Source organism: Cebus imitator, unplaced genomic scaffold (genome assembly GCF_001604975.1).
Source record: "Cebus imitator isolate Cc_AM_T3 unplaced genomic scaffold, Cebus_imitator-1.0 Scaffold512, whole genome shotgun sequence".
Lineage (NCBI taxonomy): Eukaryota > Metazoa > Chordata > Mammalia > Primates > Cebidae > Cebus > Cebus imitator.
In genome coordinates, this window is record NW_016107827.1 from 1,769,515 (window position 1) to 1,789,919 (window position 20,405).

Genomic DNA, 20,405 nt, shown 5'->3' on the forward strand with positions numbered 1-20,405 from the left:
CCGGCCTCTGCTAATCACTTCTTAGGTAGACATTCTGGAGGGCACAGCTGGGAGCTGACATTCAGCTACAGGTGAGGAAAACATCCAAGTGTCAGGTATCTATGCGTGGCTGTGTCCTTGCTCTGGTCTGGAGCAACCTCGGGAAGACTCCCTCCCACCATGGGGAGACTCTGGGCATGCCTCCCCACAGACAGAGAGTGCCTGAGCCTGGTGGCCATGCTTTCAAATGAATGGTTACAGATACGTAGCCTGCCAAATAATGTTGAGGCTGTTTCCTAGGGCAAGAAGACGTCTGTGAGATACAGCTTTAAGGCCAAATTACTGGGACTTCCAGGACATCTGGGAAATTTCCTGGCACACGTAGAATAGTTGAAATCAACACAGTCTTGGGAAATGTGGGATGCGCTTTCTCCAATGTCTTGAGACTATAAAACTAAAGCGATACAGCAGCACACGTATTATCATGAACCCTAAAAATAAATCCTTCTAAATGGCATAGTTGAATGCTTAATAGACTTCTATGCCTAGTTTGAGACAAACACTTTAAAAATCATGCTACAAATCCTAAGAAAACGGCAATCAAAATGATGACAGGCTGCAATACAGATGCCCTGTGACAGGCACCCCAGAAAGGAGCTCCATCATCTTGACATAGTCAGCTTGGGAGAGTGTAGCCACCCGGGGTAGCACTAACTAGAGCAACAGCACTGAGGACACCACGCCAAACTGTGCCTCAGAGGTGCCCCCAGCCCCTCCCCACAGACCCATGTGTGTTGTGTGGGCGCAGAGCTGGGAGCTGGACCCATCAGAGGCGGGGGACTGCCATCATGAGGTGCACTCAGCCACTGGTCTTTTGAATAGAGGCAAAGCAAGTTGTCAAAATACAATACAGGAAAAGCAAAATACAATATTGGAAAAGCAGGTTGTCAAAATACGAAAGGATCCCACCTCTCAAGCTGGTGGACCCGGTGATGGAAAAGTTCCTGGCCTATGGTAGGCAACTGTAAATTTCAGCTAAATGATTGAGTGAATAAAATAATTACAATGTACTAATGCATCTCTTGGTCAGCTACAATGTTAATAATTTCATTACAGTTTTAAAAAATTCTCACAACACAGATACAAAGTTTCAAGGAAATATCCACTCCATACGCAGCCAGAAGTACCTATGCCTCTATTTCTACATGTGGGATGGGGTGCCGTGTCCATGGAATGCTGGTCAGGCTGCACGGAGTCATTCAACCTTAAGTGAGAAGTCAGAACAGGAACTTCAACATGGCAAGGGGCCTTTCACAGCTTCAAAAAGAGCCACAGGGAATTTGCTCTGGGAAAATCCTGGAATTCCTTGGCTTCAGAAGCATGGCTTCTTCAGATCCATATCTGAGCCAGGAGCCTAATGGAACATTTGAAACTACACCAAACCAGAACCAAGTCTCAAAGGCGTCAAAGATGACTACAGGGTAATCAAAGCAGTGGTGATGCTTTCACAAAATAATTGACATTTGATTTTATTCAAAAATAGATGGTCTAGCAGTTCTACATCCATGAAAACGGGTTGCTCAATTTATGTCACGTATGATAACAGCCGAGAAGCCCCAAAACACGCATGAGAAGAATTTTTGGGGACGTGCTAGGGGCCAGGGAGAGAGAGGCCTCACTTCACTTTGGAGCCCTCATCTCAGGCCAAGGGGGTTGTCAGCTGCCGTGCAGGCAGCGGTGACCACAGACAACATGGGGCCCCCGTGAAGCTTTGTTGTTCACGCTAAGAGCCAACATCTGACGATCTGAAGTCTCTTTCAGATTTAATGGTTGCATTTCCAGTCACAGCGTGATATCTACTTTCACATGAAGGAATTTGGGAAGTAAGGCACCCATTCCAGATCTTCAGAGGAGACATCAACTCAGGTGCCCTTCAAGCATTTTACTATTTTTGTTGTTGCTGGTAAAATAGATGTTGCTGTCTTCTGCCTCAGCATAAAAATAAGAAAATAAATCCTTATTTTCATGTTAAAATCTGATTTTCTAAACTTGAATGTGTTTCCCATAACTTCTCTATTCCTTTAACTTGCAAGCAAGTTCTGGGAGAAAATTCAAAGAATCAGAATTTCGGGGCTAGAGGCACCTGAACAGTCTCACGGCCCAGCCACAGAACTGTTCCATTGGGTTCTCAGTGCTGAACAAATTGTACCAACATCTGAAAATTTCCAGGCTTTATATCAAAATCTGGATTTTTGGTTTTTTTCCTGGAAAAATGCGATGATCTGGAATCACTGCTTTACATTTCTCTTGGCCTCAGGTAGCCGGAGGGGGAGGCAGCCAGTGTTCCCGTGGAAAGGACAGGACCAGTGTTCCCGTGGGAGGGGCAGTGTTCCCATGGGAGGGGCAGCCTGTGTTCCCGTGACAGGACCAGTGTTCCCGTGGGAGGGGCAGCGTTCCTGTGGGAGGGGCACGTGCTACCCCACACGGCAGTTTTCGAGCCTGGGGCCCTCATGGCCATTCATTCCTGGGCTTTTGCCTCCTGCCCACCCTGCTTCAGGGATTGACCTCTGCTGCTCTGCTGTTCCAAGCTGGTTCTGAAGCTGGACCTAGCAACAGTGAGCCCAGGCTGCCTGGAGGTGCAGGTGCGCCCTGGGTCTCCTGCTGTCTACCAGGAGGATGACTGAGACTGAGAGAAAGAGCAGACATTGAAGCCCAGGGCCTCTGGAGCATCCTGGAGAAGCCAGACATCAGCTGATGCTTTCGGATTATGTAATTGTTACAGGAATGAGATTCCCATGCTGGCCTTCAAAACCCAGAATAGGGCCCATCAGGACGTTTGTGGGTCCTGGGTAGATACTGGAACCACCCGTGGCAAAGGTTCAGAATGTACCGGCTCCCCACAAAGCGGTCCTCTAGCCTGTGAGCTTTTGCTCAATGTTTAATAATTTATTTGCTCTTCATCTCTGCTCTTGGAGTAACTTGTTCTTTAATCTCCCTGAAAGTTGCTCCAAACAAGTTTCCATAAACTTTCTACATGCCTTTAAAATAACTCTGGTCTTCTCTTAATGTGCCCATGAGGCATCCGCCCTCCTGCCAGGCCAGCTGCAGCTCCAGAGTGGAGACCATGCCACGTTCCCACCTGCACCCCCTATTCCTGCAGAGCACCGGGCACACGGCAGGACTGCCTGGCCGTGGTGGGCAGGTGGGAAGTGGGCTCTCGAGGCTGTGTGGCTCTGAGCATCTCTGCACGTGCTGTCCAGGGGCCTGTGGCGGGCAGCATCCTCTGTCTACTCTGCTGGCTCCCCAGATTTCAGCATCTTCCTATTCCTGAACTCCTCCTTGTCGGTGGCAGCCCCTTCACCTGATCGCTTGAGGATGCTGGCCTGTGCATCGTGTGGGGCAGCAGTGGCATGCGCGTGCATTACATGGTGACGGTCTGCACCAGCAGTGCTGGCTCCACACACAGTACCTTCTTATGCTGGACACGGTCACCTCTGTGAATCTGACTATTTTCATGTGTAAAAGCCCTGCTTACCTCGTCGGGTGGTGGAGAGGACTGAATAAAAATCTTAGGTAAGAACCTTGTACAGAGCTTGGTACATAGAAGATGCTCTTGAACTCCTGAGCTCAAGTGATCCACCCACCTCAGCCTCCCAGAGGGCTGTGATTACAGGTATGGGCCACTGCGCCTGACCGGGTACAGAGCAGATGCTGAAGGGATGCCTGGTGCATTCTTCTCATTTCCATGTCTGGGTGTTGTAAGTTTTCCCAAAGGGATAAGAAACAAATGTTTAGTTACATTTACAAAATCTAAAAAGAGAGAGAGAGAGAGAGAGAGAGAGAGAGTGTGTGTGTGTGTGTGTGTGTGTGGTGGGAACATAACCTTCTCTTCTGGATGAGAATATTTTTCTAGGACTCTTCACCTATTTACAAACTCAGAAACAGCTACACACCAGTACACACTTCCTGAGGGTGAGGGCATTTTAAATTCTTTCTTGAATTTTGTGGTTTCTCAATTTGTTGCAGGGTTTCTTGTAAATAAGAGACCCTCAGTTATAGATAACTGCATAGCCCTTACAGGTAACTGCATGTTATGTAGGGTAAGATGAAGCCTTCCGGGTACTGTTGATTACTTCTCACAATACCACATTTTATACTAGCCTTTCAGTCCCTGAACCAGTACACAGAGCACAGTCTCCAGGGCCCTACAGCCAAACACTTAGTTACATTTACAAAGTCTAAAGGGCATGTGTGTGTGTGTGTGTGGTGGGAACATAATTTCTCTTCTGGATGAGAATGTTTTTCTAGGACTCTTCACAATCTCCCTTAATTCAACTAACTCTTTATTTCTAACAGGATTTGGACTCCTACATTCCCTGCACTAGACAAGGGAGCAGCTGAGAGTGTCTCCTCCGAAGCTGTGGTCCTGAAGGCCTGGGGAGCTGGGTCATTCCTAGGAGAGGTGGCTCTCTGCATGCCAGGAAAACGCCACCCAGGAGCTGCAGCCTGGCAATCCTGGGAAGGAAGCAGGGTGCATCATGCATCCTCTCATTCTGCAGTCCCCAGTGGAGTGCTTGGCACAAGGCAGTGTCTGGATAAATATGTGCCGAGTTGTACTAAATAAAAATAGCAAGGTTTGATTAAGGATCACATGAAGGTTGGACATACCTTCTTGACAATATGGAAATAATTTAATTGAGAGTCGCAGATGCTCTTTGCAGGAAGAAAATGAGTAAAATAAAGGGAAACATTTCCTACCCATAAGGGGCCACATCATAAATATCAGGTGAGTAATGAAAATTAAAAACAAAACAAAACAAAAGCAAACAAAGAAACAGACTAAGGGCTTGGAGTGGTGGCTCACGCCTATAATCCTAGCACTTTGGGAGGCAGAGGCAGGTGGATCACTTGAGGTCAGGAGTTTGAGACCAGCCTGGCCAACATGGTGAAACCCCTTCTCTACTAAAAGTACAAAAAATTAGCTGGGTGTCGGGGGAGAAGTTTGTAGTGAGCCAAGATGGCACCACTGCACTGCAGTCTGGGCAGCAAGAGAGAAACTCCGTCCCAAAAACAAACAGCAACCACTTAGACGAAGGATAATTGAATGGCTGGTAGTTTTTGCTTTTTCAGACAAGTATAGTCTGAAATAAAAATCATCTGGGGCCTTTGGCACCTGTAAAATCATCGTCTGCCATGATAAAGGGTGTGGTCAGGGACCGGTCCTGATCTCGGATGTACGGCCGATGCTTCCTGTTCGTTCCTGGGCAGACGCTGTTTCTTGTGGGAACTCACAGCTCTCCCTACACCACCAGTGAAGCTCCTCACTCTATCCTCTATTGTACCTACTTACAAGCTCACAAGCAGCTGCACACCAGTACACACTTCCTGAGGGTGAGGGCTTTTTAAATTCATTCCTGAATTATGTGGTTTCTCAATTTGTTGCATGGTTTGTTGTAAATAATAGACCCTCAGGAATTCACAAGGAAGACAGACACTCAAGCACCAAGTTGTAACAGAAGACAGAGTGAGCTCAGTGCCAAAACAGAAAACCCACCGCGGGTGCCATGGAGGCAGTGGGGAGCTGTGGGGCGAGGAGCTCAACCACCAGGGCCACGCCTCACCCTTGCCTCCACTTAGGTGTATGAGTTCAGGTGAACTGTCTTAGCTCCAGGGCCTGGGGTGTCTTGATTACACATCTGTGGGCAACAGCACCCATATATACCCAGGGATGCTGAGAAACCAAAGCAGGGAGTGGCTTGGAGAGTGTTCAGGGGAAAACAGCAGCAGTTCTGTGTGGATGAGGGTGTTGGCATGGACCGCCAGGCCCTGCCCCTCCTTCTCAGGTGCTTTGGAGCAGGCCTAGCCATCCAGAGGCCTCAGCATCCCTTGCCACATCGTGGCCATGACAATACCAGGAGAAGCAGCAAGGCTGGCGCATGCCCAGTACACACTTCTCCGGACTGTGTCAGAGCAAGCCCAGGGCTCTGCGGAGCAGCCTCACGGGCGGCCATCTGGGTCCTCCTGTCTGTGGGCTGAGCTCCTCCCGGGGCTGATAGAGGCTGCTCTCCCTTGCAGCCATGCAGCAACCTTGCTAATCCCTTTATAAGGAAGAACAGAGGAGCCATCGAAGCCCCTGTGCTGCTCTCATCTCCATCTCGAATTCAATATCCCCTTCCAGCCTGCCTCCGAGTAAGAAGTTTCCATTCGAATCTCTGCTAGCTGCCACAAATTGTGGCCCCAAAGCACTTGGTGGACTGGGGGCTCCTGTTGGACCCACCCACGCTTCCACATCAGCACCTTCCACTGCCCCCTCTTGTGAGGGTCTTGTTGTGTCTTTTTCTTTTTGGGGACAGGGTCTTGCTCTGCTATCCTGGCTGGAATGCAGTGACATGATCATGGCTCACGGCAGCCTCAGACCTCCCAGACTCAAGTGACCACTCCACCTCAGCCCCTGAGCATCTGGTGTTACAGGTGCACATCATAACTGGCTAAGTTTTGTATTTTTTGTAGAGATGGGGTTTTGCCATGTTGTCCAGTCTGGTCTCAAACCCCTGGCCGTAAGTGATCCTCCTGCCTCAGCCCCCCAAAGTTCTGGGATTATAGGCATAAGCCACTGCACCTGGCCTAGATCTTTTCCTTAAAGCTGGCCTCTGAGGATCTGCTCTCCCACCCTTCTTTCCACTGTGTCCATCCATCCCTCTCACCTGGTTCTCCCCTGCTTTCCTTCAGCTCAGTCCCCTCCACCCTCCACCCACCCACCTACCCTCTGTCACGCAGTTGGGGCCTGTTGGCTATCACTCCTAACATCCTCTGTCAAAGAACACCAGTGACCCATCCCCAAAATCCCCAGTCTTGTCAATTCCTGTCCCTCAGTGAAGCCTAGGACTCTCTGGGTCACGTTCCCCCAAATTTCCATCTCTCGGGTTCACTGCACTTGCTGTCAGAGCTCTATCCTGGTACGTTCACCTCTCAGAGGACATGGCTGCCTCTCCTGCTCCACAGAGGAGGATTCGAACTGGCATTTTTAGCCCTAAGCCCTCTGGCCAACACTCCTGCTGCCTCTGTCATGGCGAGCTCATTTTAGGGCTTTTCCTTAGCCATCCTCCTTCCTCCCATCGCCCCGTTAGGCACTGCTCTCTCCTGTCTCCTTCCTCGGCATTTTACAAATTTATTTATTAGACATCGGTTTCTCTGCACAGTGATAAGAAGATGCTTCCCCACTGGCTGTAAGAGCTCGTGAGCGGGGGCCTCATGGCACCCAGCATGGGTCTGCATTCTCCGTAGCTAGGTCCAGAACATATGAGGTGATCATTCTTCCCTTCTGAAGCTTTAAAATAATACTTGGCTAGTTTTCCCCCTTTTCTTCTGTCAAACAATTTATCATATTCTGGTTTGGGCTGTTGTCTTTTTTCCCCATTTCCTCGCATCTTCCTGGACACCACTCTCATCCAGGCCTGATCCCACCACGAGGAGCATTGCTGGAGTCCCCAGGTGCTCCCCTCCCCCGCCTTCCTGTCCACCCCCCACACCCTCACCGTGATGCCATCCGTCGGTCCGCCCGGAAATTCTCGGGCTTAAGAACCCAGCCTGTCTCTCTGCTGATGACCTCAAGTGCAGCAGTAAGGCTTGCTTTTCCTTACCCGCCTTGGCAAAAGCATGACTGAGGCAGTGACAGAGATCTCACCTAGCAGACCCCATCTTGCTTCTAACCTCCAAGCTGTCCTTGTTCGTTCCTGTGTGTAGGCTGAACTCACTTGGGGAGAAACTTAGTTTGTAGTTTATAGTTTAAACAAAGATGGTAACAGCCCTTTCCCCAAGCAGACCTCCTTCTTGCCTTTGTAGGACTCACATCAGCCACCAGATTAGAAATGATGGTTTGGGAGTCATGCGGCAGGAGCTACAAGATTCTGACCTTCCCTAAACTGCTCCTAAGATCCAAGCTTGAGAGAGTCCGCAGGCCCCACACTTGAGGATCAGCTCCCCCCACCCCAGATGGATAAACTGGCTCCTCTGATCTCGTGGCCCCCACCCAGGCACAGACTGAGCACAAGAAGACGAATCCAACTCCCTATGACTTCATCCCTGACCAATCAGCACTGCTGTCTCTCTTCCTTCAGCCATTTCCTCACTGGAGACAATCAACCTTCACGCCACTCCACAATCGAGTAAATACACAGAGCAGTTTCTTTATTTAGTATTTACAAAATCAGGCTCTGTTTGCAAAACTTTTTTGCAACTTGCTATTTTTCGCTTATAGAAAAATCAGCCATCTCTCTAGGCTCATGTGTATCCATTGAACTCATCTTTTTCAAAGGCTACATAGTATTCCTCAGAATAAACCTACTATAATTTATCCAGCCAGGCCCCCAAATTTTCTTACGAACAAGGCCTATGTAGTTTTATTTCACTACAAAATAATTTATAGGTTGGGCGCAGTGGGTCACGCCTGTAATTCCAGCACTTTGGGAGGCTGAGGAGGGTGGCTCACCTGAGGTTAGGAGTTCGAGATCAGCCTGATCAACATGGAGAAACCCCATCTCTACTAAAAATACAAAATCAGCCAGGTGTGGTGGCACATGCCTGTAATCCCAGCTACTCAGCAGGCTGAGGCAGGAGAATTTCTTGAACCCGGGAGGCAGAGGTTGTGGTGAGCCAAGGTCATGCCACTGCACTCCAGCCTGGGCGACAGAGCAAAACTCTGTCTCAAAAGAATAAAATAATAAAAAATAATAAAATAATTTACAAAAATGATTACATGCATTTGGTACATATTTCTAGAATGGAGTTTTCTAAAAAGATCTTGTCACTTTGCCATTTAAAAAAAAAAACATTCCTTGCACTTTTTTGTCACATGTGATCATCCCAGTTTCTGGAAGCGCTGGTCACCTTGAATGCTATCCCGCCCTTTGCTTTGGTTACGCCAGGCGTCTCGTCAGTTCCCGAGTTCCCAGGGAGGGTAAGTATTCTCTCACGCCTTCACCACCTACACCTCCGCTTCTGTGAGATACTCTTCATATCCTTGGCCTGCTTTTCTTCTCTCTTTCACACTTTTCACATCGATTCGTAAGAGCCCTCTGTATCCTGCGGTGCCAGCCCCTCTGTCCACCTTATCTGTCGCCAATGTCTTCTTCCAGCTTATTGTTGTCATCGTTTTGTTGTTTTTTGATTTTGATGATGGTATTTTTTCTCATGTATACATAAACGTTTTTGGTAATCCAGTCATTTGAAAAGAATTCCTGTCTCCATGCCCTGGCTGTGACTTTCTCACTGAACCTTGCCTTGTGAGTGGCTGATCCCCCATGGAGCCCGTTCCTTCCCGTGCCCTCACCAGGCTCAGTCCTGGTCTCATGCCCTGCTCGCCCTCCCCGCCCCCCCAGCGAGTCCTCCTGGGGCATCTGGCTTCACCCCTGGGTGAAGCTGCCTCCTGGTGATATTCAGAGGGTGTCAGCTCCCTCCCTAATGAATGCCTGTCCTGGCAGACCTGTGGCTACGGCGGAAGTGGAAAAAGCCATCTCTTTTTGATAGCTACAAAAAACACAAATGTGGCTAAAGAGCTGCTTTTAATAAGTAATAGACAGTGTTCTGTATTGCTGCTCTATAAGGTTGTTTCTAAGACTCCATCTGGCTTATATTCAACATTTTCTGTCTTTACTTATACTTAATTCAGATTTTAACAATGTGGTAAAAAGTTTTAAATTAAAAATTCAAATATGTTTTGCCATAGAAAAATATTAGCAGAACAGCCCATTTATACCGATATTTGAAATTATCTTAATGATTTTTCTAGTTTACATATCTTTTAACTCATTTCCTTTTTAAAGTTATTTTACTTGTTTATTTAGGGGGAGGAAAACACTAAAAGGATACGAACAGAAAACTTAGAGAAGCCTGTGTCTGTCAGTGGTGGAATGTGGGCTCTGTCAGATACGTTAGGTATTCACTGGGGAGGAAATACATTATTCCAAAGGAAAGAAATGGAAATGGAAATGCTTCGAACATTATTAAATGGGAAACATGAATTTTGGAGACAGGGTATGTGATTGGAAGACTTTTTGTTTTCCTTCTTACTATGTCTCTTTAGCTTTCAGGCCTCAGTTTTATCATCTGCACAAGCCACGTCACAGGAATGTCTTTCCCGTGTGCTTCTGTGAAGGTCGGGTGATGTGAACACTCACAGCACGCATGGGAGAACCTGGTAAGTGCACAGCGCTCCACACGCGTAAGGGGACGCTGGCATGTGCCCTGCGCGGCAGCTGTGAGTGCACCAGGCTGTCCCTCGCTGCGCTCTCCTCCTGGGACTGCCCTTCTCCCTGAGAGAAACACACTGCTAATAACACACTGCACTTCCTTCAAGGAGCAGGAATAGAAAAAAAAAAATGCAGCAACGAGAGCACTCTAAATAATAGGAGAAAAACCTTAACCCGCCTGTCTCAGAAGAGAGGAGAGAGTTCTAGAAGGTGTGGAAGAGAAGAGGAAGGAGCACTACATTGTGAGCACAGCCGCTGTAGGGGGAGGACTGAAGGAAGGAGTGGCTGGCCCCTCGTCGACCACTGCCGGGCAGTGGCTGGGCATGAGCAGGTTCTCCCACACCTCGCTCACGGTGGGGTTGAAGCACAGAGGCTTTGTCACCAGGTGATGGGCATGGGACAGCTAAGGCTGAAATCCCCGTCCCAGCCAACACAGCCTGGGCTTGGTGCTCCTTTCTCAAGGGAGTCCCAAGACGAGGCCAGCGTGGGGTGCATTCTCATAGCTGCTGCAGAGGGCAGGTGCTGGGGAGGTGGGCAGCCGCTCTGCCAGGACCACCCCAAGGGACAGAAGCAAGTGAAGAGCTACAGGAGGGAGGAAGGGAGCTGCTCTCTCTGTTTCTTAGAATCCCAAGATGGGGCCAATCCAGCCATCACAAAGAAAGAAGTGATGGATTTAAAAGAGGAGAGGGTGAAATCTGCAGGAATGGTTCAGAAGAGGAAACTGAGGCACAGCGGGACTGGGTGGAAGGTGGAAGAGGGAAGGGCCGGAGAAGCTGAGGTAGGGGAAGCAGGGTGCAGGCAGGTTGCTTTTGACCACGTAAGGAAGTGGTTTGTGGACAGTGTGGTCTGGAGCAGGCTAAGAACTCCATGCCGGGAGATGCGAGCGGTGCTGCTGAGCTGAGTTCTTTTCACACACGCAGAGAGCACACAGCCTAGCCGCCCCCAGTGAGGGCTGCCCTGCATCAGCGTGCAGAGACAGCGCCTTTACCTTGCAGGCAGTCTTCCCTCCTAGGAACGGAGGCAGCGTGACTCCTGGCAGGATGCAGGCCCAGAGTCCGGGGCTCGCTCTCAGTTCCACTCCTGGTCCTCCCCAGTTTGTGACTGTGGCAAAGTCACTTAATCTCTCTGTGCCTTGATTTCTCCATCTGCAAAATATAAAAGCAATATACAACACCTCATGAATTTGTCACCACGTTAGGAGGAGACATACACAGAGCATCCTCTTTGCAACAGCGAATGCATCAGCTTCCTCCAGGAAACAAACGTTCTCTTTCATATCCAGAAACAGTGCATGCCCCTTTATTCTCTTAGACTCAATGCCAGAGCTTCAGATTCTGAGCCTTGCCCAGAACGTCTTGTTGGGAGCAGGCCCTGGCTGGGAAGGCTTGTTCTCTGACAGCTGTGTCAGCTCTGAAGGCTACGAGATACTCTGCTCTGCCTGAGCCAGTTCCATGAGCTCCCAGCTCCCGGGGACCAGATTCCTGCACACAGCCTAATCCTCCCTCCTTCCCAGACCCTGGGTAGGCTCAGCCTGTGCGGCAGTGTCATGGGGAATTCCACACCAGGGTCCACACTGTCACCCTTATTTATTCTGATATCTCCAGGGAATTCTGGGGTGAGAGGACCAGCGTAGTCTCCTTAAAATCTGTAGAACTAAAAGATTTTACAAAACATTTCTTACCTGTTATGTCGTTTGGCTGTCAATCAAACTTTATGTGAATTTTATGAATAAAGAAACTGATACTCAGAGGAGGCTGAAATACGTGCTCAGAGCTCCCCAGTTAGTCAGAAGGAGATGATAACTGAAGCTGAATTCTCTGGGTTGAGATCTACTGCAGTTCTTCCCACCATGAAACAAGGCCTGACCCTGCACATGATCAGGAAGGACCCACAACACTGAGATACAGGTCATGGGATTTGAGTCTCGCCATGAGGTCCTCAGGGAGGCCTCAGTGGGTGGTGGTACTTGATAACTGGTCCCTTAGGATTTCCATTACAAAGGATTCTGTGCTTCTTGCTCTCCAGGGTTAACAGGACTAAAACTCTCTGGGCTGTTTCGAACCTCAACAGGTCAAGTGAGCAGAGAGCCTGGAGCCCCTGCGATGTTGTGTCTTAATGCAGATGACCATCATGGAAGTGCCGTCACAATGCCTATGCAGATCCTCATGAGAGCAATGAGACACCAGACAGCAGAGTTAAATAAGAAACACGGGGAGTCCTAATGGGGCCACATTCCCCGGAATTCACAGATCTTTTCCTTCCACCTGGAAGCCAGCCCACCTTGTTCACCTCTGCAACCATCAGGGCGGAGCCCTAAACCCTTCCCGTGTGTACTTAATTTTCCCCAAAGAACAATTTCATCCACACACAGTTAATAAAGGATGGAATGTGTATGTCTTGTCAAGAATGTAATGGTGGGTATGATAAGAAACACAACGGTGGATACAATAAGAGACATAACGGTGGATACGGTAAGAGGCGTGACGGCGGATATAAGAGACATAACAGTTGCTATAATAAGAGATACAATGGTAGATGTGAACCACAGAATGTTAAAAGTCATGATTAGCCCTCGAAAGAGAAAAACATTAGACCAGATTGATCACTTTTCTTTACCCTACTTTGTAGTTTAAAATAAAAGAACTTCTCTGACTCTCCCCCTTGGATGTAATAACTCCCCTAAACATGACCCTGAACTCTGAACTGTCTTACATAACCTCCTGCATCGAGTGAGACCCCAGAGCCCACAGAATTCTACCCACCTTTGGATCTTATGTGCCTGCTCCTAGTGGCTAATATGGGTTCACTGGGAGGGAGAAGGAGGGGAAGGAGAAGGGGAAGGAGAAAAGAAGAAGAAGAAAAGAAGAAACAAGAAAAGGAAGAGTAGGAGGAGGAGGAGGAAGAAGTCAGGAAAAGAAAATGTTTGCATTTCCCTGTGAAGACAGATTCTAACCGATCAGACAATGCTATACATGTGACTCAACCAACAAGCAAAATTTTAATGGTTAAACAATTTGCAATTAGACAGAATGGAGTTATAACTGCACCACTGCTTTCTACTTCATGATTTGAGCATGTTGTTTTATAAGCATTCATTTCCTAGACTTTTCAATATCTGAATTAAATAATACATTAAAAATGTCTGGCTTATCATTAAATGCTCAATAAATGATGTAGGCAGTGATATTATTATTGCTGGATACCAATTTATTAATATACATTTTCAGTTTCTAATTTCTAAATGTGACAATGTAGACAAGCAGCAAAGCTTACATACAGAAAACTCTGGCTCCCTACACATGGATGTGACCAGTTAATCTGCCCACCCCTGACCAGGGGCTGCATCTGTGACACTCTGCTACATGTGGCTGAGGTGGTACAAAACAGATGGTAAGATGTCGCTACATAAACTCAAGGCAAGGGAGAGAGGAAGGATGGAATGGACATAGTAGCAATCTTAAATATGTAGAAAAATAATTTATAAAGACAAATAGAAAGTATGAAAGATCAGAAAATTTGAAAATATAAAAAAGTACTTTTGGGTAAAAAAGAAGTTCCATGGCCATCTTTAAATTTGCCACCCCAAAGGTCAATCAATGAGAAAACTCAACATATTCTATTAAAATAAAAATATTAAAATGAGTCAATACATTCGCAACATGTTCAGTTTTAATGCTGTGATGTATGTGGGGTGTTTTTAGTAAATTATTTTATGAAGCTATAGTTATTTTAAAAAGTATTTTGCAATCAGCTAATGTCAATGGAATATTAGTGTAATACCAAGAAACATACATATGAATAGCTCATAATATCTAAAAATATCTAAAACAATTAGTTATCAATGAATGACAAGCAAACTATGCTACACTTCATATTCGTGGTATAAACTAAAATGGGCGTGAGGTTCGTATTAAAGTTGTCCTATAAAGCATGCATGCTTGTGGGATTTTATGAATAACCTTATGCTGAACAATGCTCCCTAAAGAGCAACCAGAACAAGGAATAATGATGAGGTGGAGGAAGTTCTCTGCCTGAAATCCATCCACATTTTTCTAATCTGAAGGTGACTGCTCATGACTCTAGAACAAAGTATTGCATGAAGCCCAAAGCTCCCCTCCCTAGCTCGGGGGCGCAGGGTTGGGGGTCCATCTCTCACGCCTCTGCAGCCACAACCCAGTGCTCAGAGTCCTGTCCCAGGGCAGGGGGGCCAAGAACCTACCAAAATCCCTCTTTCGCGAATCCTAGTTCATTAAAAAAAATATTTGAAGTCAGAGGCAGAAATTTCCTCTAGGAAATCTACTTTAGGCAAGCAAGGTCTCACACCTAATTTGTTTCTGTATATTTGCTTTTGAAAACCAAGCATTCAGAAGCGGCCATCTCCAGAGCCTGATGGGACAAGAAGAGCCGGGAGCGTCACACACTGTGGTCTGTTGGGGTGAATAGGGGAGGGACAGTGGGGGGTGGGGAGTTAGGGAAGGATAACCTGGGGAGAAATGCCAGATATAGGTGATGGGGATGGAGGCAGCAAACCACATTGCCATGTATGTATATACGCAACAATCCTGCATGTTCTTCACACGTACCCTAGAATCTAAAGTGCAATTAAAAAAAAAAATATATATATATATATATATATATATATATATATATATATATACACACACATATATGTACTGTGCTAAGGACTCACACACACACAAAAAAGAGCTGCCTGCATGACAGGCGTCCCTCCTGGGCTGGGCAGGTCCTGTCTCAGTGGGACACAGGTGTGGTGCGTGGGGCTGTGGCTGCTCCCCTCCCCTGCCCTGCCCTGCCGCCACAGCAGACTCCAAGTGACCCAAGGGCCGGGGGTTGTTTAGTTTGGGTTCCTTATGAACCCCAGGGTTTGAGTGTCCACACCAACTATTCTTTCTTGGATTTCTTCTCCAGTTAGTGGACACAGAGCTCCAGGCAGGTTTTTCAGAATAGGGACCTCCAAATAAGGGTTCTGAGGCTTTGCACGTCAGAAATGTCTCTTTCACTAAGGGGAAAATCATCTCACCCAAGTCTGGAAAGGCCCTGAGGTGATTGTTCTATGCCAGGCATGTACAGTGTTCATTGTCAGGCCAGTCTGCAGTCTGATTCTGCTTCTCCTGGGAAGCTCGGAAGCTCAGAAGTTTTCCCTCTTACCGCCTGACATCAGTGCCCCACACACCCTGAAAACTGTTCATCTCCCAGAACTTTCTTCTTTCTTTACTAATTTCCCGCTCTTTATTTCCTTTATTATTAGTAGTTTTTTGAATTTCTACTCAGTGTATTTGGAGTATCTAAGTTCATCTTCCATCGGTTTTAGCCTTTTTTTTTTCCTTCCTTGCTTTTTTGTCTCTTCGTCTTTCTTCTCTATGTTGTGGAAGGTTTTCTAAAATTTGCCTTTGACTTCCTCGATTGCACTTTAAATTTTCAAGACTCCAATTTTAATTTTCAAAAGTAGCTTTTGTCAGTCACACATTTGCATTTATTTTGGTGAATTTTGGTCTTTACAAGAGAATAGAGACATGCCGCAGCACTGTGTGATGAATGACTCACACAAGGTGCAGATACGTAAGTATTTCATTGTAGTGGAGTGAAGTGGTGAAGGAAGGGGTGAGAGGGAGCGGCTCCGTACAGGCCACTGCTGCAATGCCCCTGTTCCTCACAACTGCAGGAAGTGGCTGTTACCAGCCCACCGTGCGGATGCTGGACAGAGGCACGCAAGGGTACGTAAGCTGGCCATTCTTGCACGGTTTATGAGGAAATCGGGAAAGGAAGCACAGGGTGTCCTGAAGTAACTCAGGCAAAAGTAAAATAGGGAACAATGTCAGGTCTGCCTGTGTTCCCTTTGTGGGCGTGACCTCTTAGCACCTTACAGTTCAGCTGAAGGAAAGGCCTGGGTCCAACCTGGTGTCCCAGGGATGCTTGGTTTACTTTTTCATTCCTTCAATGGGTCCTGGTGCCTCCCGTTCCCCTTGCTCAGAGGTGTGGTCACCTTCTTTCCACATGGAAATAGGATCGTGGCTGTCAGATTTTGACCCTGCTCCATGGTGAGAAATAATTTTACATCTTGATCCCGCATGTACATCCTACGTATATTACAGAGAGATCTGAAACCATGATAAAATCAAACGTTTCACAACACATTCTCAGTGTGTAGGCCATCCTCAAATACTTTCCATGCGACTTCTTTTTGTTGACACTAGTACCACCTGCTCAGACTGAGACCCCAACTTACGCGAGAACCGTGGTCACAGCTGGAGAAGCCCAGGTGTAAGTCAGCGGGGGTGGATTTTCTCTGTGGTCCTGGAGTCATGAGGCTTGGTGTGTGTACGCCCAGTTGGCTCTCTGCTGCTGCCAGAACGGCGGCCTGCCTTGACCTCTTCTAGCGCAACACATGGTCAGCACTCATGGTAATAAGATACTGAAAACGTTATCCATGATACCAGTTGTGAAGGACAGTTCCGTATCTCTCAGTTTCGTATAGAATTAAATTTCAAGACAGCTTTCCGCACTTCATGCTTCTGTTGGTCACTGGATGCCACTGGTAGGTGTCGGGCCACTGGTGTACCCAGGCTGCCTCAGGGACAATGAGGATGGAATGTGTGAAGTGACTCTGGAAGCATCCAAAGACCCTCAGGCCTTCAGTGGACCAAGCCTTATTCATTACAATTCAGTGGACCAAGCCTTATGGAATACTAACTGCAAAAGAGTATAATCATTTCTTCCTACTCATAGGGTAGGGCTAATGTTTTTCAGGGTAAATATTCAACATGATACTTTAGCCTTGTGACGTGGTTTGGCCGTGTCCCCACCCAAATCTCACCTTGAATTGTAATCCCCATAGTCCCCACATGTCAAGGGCGGGACCAGGTGGAGGTAACTGGGTCACGGGGGAGGTTTCCCCCATGCTGTTCTCATGAGAGCGAGTGAGTCTCAGGTGATCGGATTGTTTTATGTGTCTGGCATTTCCCTGCTGGCAAGTCTCCTTTCTGCCACCTTGTGAAAAAGGTGCCCTGCTTCCTCATTACCTTCTGCCATGATTGTAAATTTCCTGAGGCCTCCCCAGCTATGCTGAAGTGTGAATTGATTAAACCTCATTCCTTTATTAATTACCTAGTCTCTGGTGTGTCTTTATAGTGGTGTGAGGATGGATACACCTTGGGAATTACTGAGAACCAGTCTATGCCTCCACGTCAACTGCAGGGTAAGCTTACAACTGCTCCAACATATGCACCTGTCCTTGAGTCCCCATCCCACTTCCCAGCCAGGCTTGCTCCATTCCCATGGGCTGCTCTGCAAGGGTCATCTGTGCTTCTGATGTGTGTCTCTCAACACAGCCTCACGCTTCCTGACAAAGGCAATTTGGGCTTTTCCATGCGGCGTTTCAGCTAGATTACTGAAGTTAGCAGGTGGGGGTCACTTATTAAACACCCCTCAGCCTTCTCTTCCACGTTCCCTGTGATAATGAATAGTAACTACCCCGGCCCCCAGCCCAGGCTTGCCCCTTGTCACCCCGGCCCATGGCCGCAGCCTCTGGGTCTCTCCTCTCAGCCTCTGAGTGCCTCTCAGCCGAGCTCTTCTCTCCCTCCTGCTGCTGCGGCTTGATTCCCATTGATGGGCCATGGACTGTGGACCTGCCGCTCTTCCTTGGGCAGCTGCAGGGGCTTCTCTCCCGGGGTGGCTGCCTCGGCCCCTCCTGCCCCTTCTCTGTGTCTCTGTGAGATGTCACCTTCCTGCAGCCGAGTCTTCAGTGCCACCCCATCACCTTTGAGGTAAGCCAGCACCCTGGGGTGGGGCCCATGGGTGTCCAGGGCTGCCCAGCCTCCTCCATGTCCACACCGCTCCCTGTGTGGACCCCCGTTTTCCCTGATTCAGTCTACCCTCAGCCTCTGGGAGCAGCTCCTGCTCTCAAGCCCCCAGGCCCGGCCGCTTCGGGGACCCCCGCTCCACTTCCTTTTCGATCAGAATCGGAACACGCTGGTTCACGCCTTTCATGCGTGCATTCTTTCTCTCCCACCTTCTTCCTTCGGACACAAAGGGCGTTATCATGTGGAACCCAAACAGTCTGCTTACTGGCCTAGCTTCTCCATTGCATTAAAAAATAATTTATCATATATGTTTGATGTTTATAATATGCTGATATGGCATATACATACGTCCTAAAATGGTTACGACAGTGAAACAAATTAACTTATTGTCTCAGTTACTTTTTTGTGACAAGAGCAGCTAACATCTACTGACTTAGCAAAGTCTCTAACACAGTATAATTGCCTTTAGTTTTCATGTTGGGCGTTAGATCTCTGGACGTGATCAGCCCACATATCTGCTGTGCTGCATCATTTGACTTCTATCTCCCCATGTCCCCACCCAGAACCACTGTTTCACTCTCACCTATGTGTATTTGAGCTTTAATTTTATTTTTTTGAGACAGGGTCTCATTCCGTCACCCAAGCTGGAGTGCAATGGCATCATCTCGGCTCACTGTAACCTCTGCCTCCTGGGCGAAAGTGATCCTCCCACCTCAGCCTCCAGAGTAGCTGAGACTATGAATGCACACCACCACGCCCTGCTAATTTTTGTATTTTTAGTAGAGATGGGTTTTCACCATGTTGACCAGGCTGGCCTCCAACTCCTGAGCTCAAATGATCCTTCCCCTTCAGCCTCCCAAAGTGCTGGGATTACAGGTGTGAGCCATTGCACCCAGCCTGAGCTCTTTAGAAAAAAAAAAGTTCCATATATAAGTGAGAAAATACAATATTTTTCCTTCTGCATCTGACTTACATTACTTAGCGTAATATTTTTTGGGTATATCTATATTGCAGCAAATAGCAGGACTGCATTCTTCTTAAGGCCGAATAATATTCCATTGGAGATATATGTATATGAACATCCCACATTCTCTCTATCCATTTGTCCATGAGGTTGGTTCTGTATCTTGGCTATTGTGAATCACGCTGCTATGAACATGAGAGTGCAGGCATCTTTCTGAGGCATCGATTTTGTCTCCTCTGGGTGTCTGCTCAAGAGAATTCCTGGGTCATAAGCTAGTTCCACTGTTAATGGTTTTAGGAGCCTTTGCACTGTTTTTCATAATGGCAGCTCCAATCCACATTCCCATCAGCAGCAGGCAAGGCTCCCCTCTTGCCCACGACCTCACCACCCCTTGTTATCTCTTGATTTTTGGGTAATAGCTGTAAACCAAAAAGTATCTGAGATGGGTCTCAATAAATGTAGAAGGTTATTTTGCCAAGGTTAAGGAGAGAGGAAAAAAAAAAAGGAGAATTACAGAAACAGCCTGTCTTTCTCCAAAGATGAATCTGAGAGCTTCAGTATTTAACAGGGAAAATTGCACTTTACATAAAATAAGGTGAATGAGGAGCTGCTACCTGTGGAGATGTTTAATCTTTCATCTGTAGCTATCTGCTTTGGAACAAAAGGAAAGGCAGCTTCTGGCATGACTCAGCTTTCAACTTAAGTGTTTTTTCTTTCGGCAGAGGGAATTGGGGTCCCAAGTAGTTATTTTCCTCTCACACAGCTGTCCTTCCAGGTGTGCGGTGGTAACTTAAATGAGACTGCCTTTGAAAAATGGTAACAATGAGAAAATTCTGGCAGTGGGATCTGATCAGCCAACGCCCGTTTTTCTTTTAGCCTCAAGCTGCAGAGCTAGCTTTGGGAGACATTTCCTCGATAGTTTAAATGATAATTAATACACCTTCCCCCAAAGCCAACTGCCTTTGTAAAGCTAATGAGAGACCACCGGTGAAGGGGAGGAGAGGAGCCTGAATTCCGCTAAGGTGTAGACATTCAGGATTACCAGCCATTATTCCGGAGCCCTGCAGGGAGCATCACTGCTACAGAACCTGCGCTTGGCCTCCTAGGCATCTTTTCAGGTTTTTGCATGCCTGACACCCATGGCTCCACCTGGCCTCACCCATAGATGGCTCCATCGCTCCTGTGGCCCCACTCAGAAATCGCTCAGTGCTCAGGGGACCTTTCCCACACCCTGGGACTGCATCCCAGTCACTCAGCAGCAAGCAGCCGCTGCCAGGCGCTCCACCCTATCCTCAAACTGTCCTTGAAAATCCCTTAACCCACAAGCCTTCGCTGAGACCGATCTGAGTAATAACTCCATCTGCCGAGGGCGTGGCCAGCCTCACATTAATCAGA

The 20,405-nt window shown here is 47.6% G+C and overlaps 1 protein-coding gene across 11 annotated transcripts in view; it reads right to left on the bottom strand.

The window, feature by feature from the left end:
• MYT1L (myelin transcription factor 1 like) overlaps nt 1-20,405 on the bottom strand; it is a 251,956-nt gene that overhangs the window by 187,958 nt on the left and 43,593 nt on the right. For all 11 annotated transcript variants that reach the window (XM_037733293.1, XM_017514051.1, XM_037733292.1 and 8 more), the window contains exon 2: nt 11,215-11,371. The gene's annotated coding sequence lies outside the window, so the exon portion shown is untranslated. The remainder of the gene's footprint in view (nt 1-11,214; nt 11,372-20,405) is intronic.